The sequence below is a fragment of the Limulus polyphemus genome, unplaced genomic scaffold (assembly GCF_000517525.1).
Source record: "Limulus polyphemus unplaced genomic scaffold, Limulus_polyphemus-2.1.2 Scaffold146, whole genome shotgun sequence".
In the NCBI taxonomy this organism is placed as follows: domain Eukaryota; kingdom Metazoa; phylum Arthropoda; class Merostomata; order Xiphosura; family Limulidae; genus Limulus; species Limulus polyphemus.
Window position 1 is genome coordinate 622,094 of NW_013665756.1, and position 5,270 is coordinate 627,363.

General features: G+C 31.8%; 1 protein-coding gene across 5 annotated transcripts in view; it reads left to right on the forward strand.

Moving 5' to 3' along the window:
• The first annotated feature begins 457 nt into the window (after positions 1-457).
• LOC106475421 (DNA topoisomerase 2-alpha-like) overlaps positions 458-5,270 on the forward strand; it is a 114,630-nt gene continuing 109,817 nt past the window's right edge. For all 5 annotated transcript variants that reach the window (XR_002609299.1, XM_013936108.2, XM_022380624.1 and 2 more), the window contains exon 1: positions 458-602. The gene's annotated coding sequence lies outside the window, so the exon portion shown is untranslated. The remainder of the gene's footprint in view (positions 603-5,270) is intronic.

Sequence of the window (5,270 nt, forward strand, 5' to 3'; positions counted from 1 at the left end):
CGCCAACTCTTGGGCTACTCTTTTACTAACGAATAGTGGGATTAACCGTCACATATAACGCACTCACGGCTGAAAGGGCGAGCATGTTTGGTGGGACGGGGATTTGAAACCGCAGATTGCGATACGAGAGCCCTAACCACCTGGCCATGCCAGGACCCAGCATTCGGTTTAAATCTTAAAAGCATCTTGGTATTTGGAAACATAATATACATTTTTGACATTAATACAGGGCAAACAGATATTTGAAGAAATATGTAAATTTTAGAAATATAAGATTTATGTTGTTAGTAAAGTGTTAGATTTCAGGATAATACGATCATAGAAAAATTTTAAGATATGATAAATAAACTGTACTGTTAGCATTGAGATGCAGTTGAACCAAGATAGTATACCAAGTTTGACAATAAACTAGTATTTTGTTTAGTATAGATGGCACTTTGGTTATAGACGGCGCCGTCTCTTGTTATTTCATTCTCATTGTCCAAAATGAAGAATTGAAAAGTTGTAAAGAATCGTTGATATTATATTATCAAGAACTTTTTCTAATTGTTTAGAAACTTCTAGCATCATTCTGAGGAAAATTAAACGTACTGTATTGTTTGGTAAGGAAATATTTTAAAACTATCAATACAGTCAAGTGAATTAAAATTTATACGCAACACTAACACCGTTACTAACGGCGTTAGAAACTCGCTACTAACTGTGACACCAGTACTAACACTTAGTAACAGTAACGTTATAAACAATGAATTATTAACAATACAGTATTTGTAATTGTTAGTGTTATTTACTCTGCCTAATCAAACCAAGTATTAGCAAATTTAAAGTCTGCTTTTGTTTAAGTAAGCTGTTGCTGCTAGTAACCTACTCAATACTAACAGCTAGGCCTACGAGTAACGTTAGTAGACTCACCTACAAACTGTTACTCAGTTACTGTTAGTGGGCCTAACTATAGTATAAATAGTACATAAATTCACAACTAGTTTTGATTTAGCAGCATAAATATTCTAAGTAAATAACAAATTTAAGAATTTTATAAATTCAAACAAAGCAATTTAAAAATCATCTTTAACCATGAAATGGTAAAATATGAAAATATTAAACTTTCAAAGTAAAATTTAATTTTTACTGTTATAGCCAATATGAGTTTGTAAACAAAACATAGTGTTAGTAAGTAATACTGTAATTAAATTCATGCCAAGTAGCTGTACAACTTAATTATGTAAATGTGGAGATGTATATCTCTACTTTTCTCCTCCACATGTTTATTTTTTATCAATTTTCTATATGTTTAAAATATTTTGAACAATTTTGAAATCTTTATAGCTATGTCTGGAGCTCAGGTGTGTTTTCATGTGGTAAACTATGATAACATTTGATTTAAGAATTAAATAATTGAGGACATTATCGTATGGTTGTTTCATTTACAGAACTTTATGAAGATGTTCTGTGTGACTCAGACATGTGTTAAATAAATTGTCATATTAAGAAGTCATTTATTATAAGTGATGTGTTACTGATTATTTCTTACAATTCTTAAAATCATTCATATGGTAATGCTGGGCTTTAGGTAATATATGTCTGTAACTGAATTAGTTACAATAACCGATTCCGGAATCAGAGTAACTGATATGCAAAAAGAAAAAGCCATTGCTAGATGATCTTATCAAGAATATTTTGACTTGAATGTTGTGCAGAAGTAGCCTAAAAATACATTATAATTCCAACTATGGATGTATATTTTGAACCATCTGACATAAATATGATGGTTGTCTTTACAAGACTTCTTAATAACCACTTCTGTAGATGTGATTCTTTTCTTGGCTTGCTTGGAGTTATACTTGTTAAAGAAAAAGTTAGAAATGCTTTGGTGTGATAGATTTTTGTTAAAAGCCATTTGTCAACTACTGCCTGCTACAGCTATTTAAAAGTGGCACAAACTGTATTTGGAGATTTTAAGTTTTTTGTAATACTGTTTCATTGTAATCAGCTACTTATACTTGATAAAGCTAGGTAGAGAAAGCTTATTGGTCAACTGATATTGCTAGGGCTATTCATGTCACTGATGAGTCCAAGCAAGTTTCTGAAGTTACAAGTGTAGTTTTGTCTGTGCTACAAGGGAATTGATGATGGCTACACAACTATTGTAGAAATTAACTAGGATTTTAAAGAATTTTACACTTGAATTTTGGGATTTAGCATAAATCACCAGCTTGGCACTAAATTGGCAAAAATGTGTCATCACATTCAACAATTATTAATACTGACCATAATGATCACTAATTAAAGCATATAGGTAATAGTGATGTTAGAAATTGAATATTTTAAAACTTGCTTTTTGATGCCTGAGATGTATGCATAAACATAAAGAATTAAAATATAAATATTCACACCAGTTGTAGAGTTACTTGCCAAATGTGTTACATTAATACTTGGAATGAAGATCAATACACTAAAACTTTGATGATTATAAAAAAACATTCCACATTTGTGCTTCTGTGGAAGTAAAATCCATCTTTATTTTCTCTCTCCAGTATAACTTATCATAAAACTTGTAAACTTTTTGTTTTATAGAGATTTATTTTTAAAATGGAACTTACATATATTAAGTTACATTATATATACTTTACTGTACATCAGATACATCTAGCAATTATTACACAAGCATTCCACACTTGTGCTTGTGAGGAATGGAAAACCATCTTTGTTTTTGTTTCAATGTAACATAACATGGAACTTGTTTGTAAACATTTTTTATTAATATTTCTTTTGAAAAATGAACTTTATAATATTAAGTTTCATCCTCTCCATTACTGTACATCAGATATATAGCCTAATTACAACATTATCTCACTGAGTTAAATACTAGCATACATTTTATAAAATAATTTTTTATTCATATAAACATTTTGAAAACTGGTTTATAAGGTTAACTTTACAAGCAAAAAGGTTTATTAGTAAGTTTTATGTTAAGATATCTAAGTAAAAAAAAAGAGCTCATATTGACAAACCACTGTGCCACTAAAGTTGTTCAAGATGGTATATTTGGAAACTCATTAGACATGATACTGTTTTCCAGTGTGAACAGCCTGGTTTAAGTATATACATATTTCCTAAAAACAATCATTTAGTAATGAAGACAGGGATGGTGGTTTGGATAAAAAGCATCTTTTTTCCTGAGCTTTTATTTTATCCTAACTGCTATGTTTGTTTTCATTACTGAACTTTGTTTTCCCACTGCATGCATTTTATCTTTGAATATCAGCCCCATTCCCAATGACAGAAAGCCTTCAATTTTTAAGTGTAAAATTCCTAATCCTGAAGAGATACTTTTAAATTAAGTTTATTTTTGAAATGGAAGGAAAATTGTCATTATAAATCTGTAACATTGGGTTTAAACATCACAAATAACAGTATTCCTTTTGTACTAGCTGCCTTTTTTAACTATTCACAAGCATGCTAAGCCGAGGATAAACAATAAACAAGAATACCAGTAGAGCTGGGTTATTCGTGAAATTTGCTAATTGAGAGGCTCATAAGTTATTTAAAGACCACAGACAGTAGGGCATTTTTTGTGCTTGAATGTGTATATCGTATTGCACTAAAAATAATACAATTAAAAAAAGTCACGAAACAATCAAGCTCATGTGGTTCCAAGCCATATTTGGTCACAGTTGGCTAGCTTTAAGAAAAACTAGCAGAAGTGCCACACGGTAAACCGGGCAGGCAAACCTATGCCATACAAGGTAAAAACATGGCGAGAGCGGATGAAGAGGAAGATAGATATAATGTGTTAATTGCACCATATATGTTTGAACCAGAGCTTGCAGACAATAACATGTCTAATGTTGACGTATCGGCTGAAATGGACGAGAACTGGCAGTTTGTCTGATCTTTCTTGGTATAGAATTGTTTCAAAAGTTGTATGCTACAATGTCATGAAAATGGCAGAAAAGTTACAGCCATCAGTATAGTCACATGGGTGATAATATAGTAAATCTTTGAGTAAATTCTAGTCAATATTCGTTTTTTCAAGTGATGGATCTATATCTAGATTTAGATCTATTATCAGCTGATGGACTCACGATACTGTATTCTGCGCATGCTCCAATTTGTATGCATATGACTAAGTATACTTTAGGATTGGAAAAACAAACATAGCTGGGGTCATATTTTGATAATCAGTATTGTAGATCTAGCATTTTTTTATGTTGCATATTGAAACTGCCAATGAAATTTCATAAAAAAGTGTTATAAACATGAAAAATAAATAAAACTGACAGTTGTTTGTACATGCCATATTTTGTTTTAGCAGATCTACTGGTGTGTTTATTAAACCTGAATGATTACTGACAATTCTATATTGCGCTTATAACATTTGCTAAAACTTGAGCTTACCCTGTATGCCTCTTGTTTTCGAACAACTGATTGGACACGACTTTCCTAGCTGTTATCGGTCTGTGAACAAGAGCATGATGTGCCACTGGAATGAACCTGGCTGCTGCTCGCCATACTTGATGGATCTCCCTCGAAATTCTGATACATACTGGCCATTGCATCTTTCTTTAGCACCAGTTTTTATACAAATCCCATATCAAATTGTAGTTTATTTTCAAAGCCTGATTCCAAAAAGTGTTCACTTCATACATGTCAGCTTTCAGTCAAACTCCATTTATCACAAGTTCTTGATATGAAATTTGTCCAGGTTGTTTGCTGTTTTCTGTCTGACTTAGGTGGAAACTCAAGTATAGATACCTCTTTTTCCTTGGGAATATTCCAACATTCCATATTAACTTTTTTGAGTTTACTCCCTACCCTTCTTTTTTCAAGAGAAAATATGATCTTAATCTAATCCTGTAAGATTCTTTCTAAGATAGGGAGAAAAGAACTGTATACAGTATTACTAGTGAGACCTAACCATTTATTTTGTATAAAAAGATAATTACCTTTTTGATTTGTAACCATTATGTCTATAAATACCCTCTAAAATTTTATTAGCTTTGATACTAGAAACAGAATGCTGCCTCAGTAGCTTGAATGACTTATCCAGCACTATGCCAAGATCCTTTTTTTTTCTGATCACTTTTGAGTGGGCTCACATTTCCAACCTGTATTAAAAGTGATTGAAAACATGGTAACCCATATAAATCATCTTGCACCTGTTATAAGTAAAGGTCATTTGCCAAACTAACCAATTAATTCAAGTCATTTTGTATCCCCCTCGACGTGGATTCCTGTACGTGGTGAGGGGACCTCCCAGGGAAGGTTCT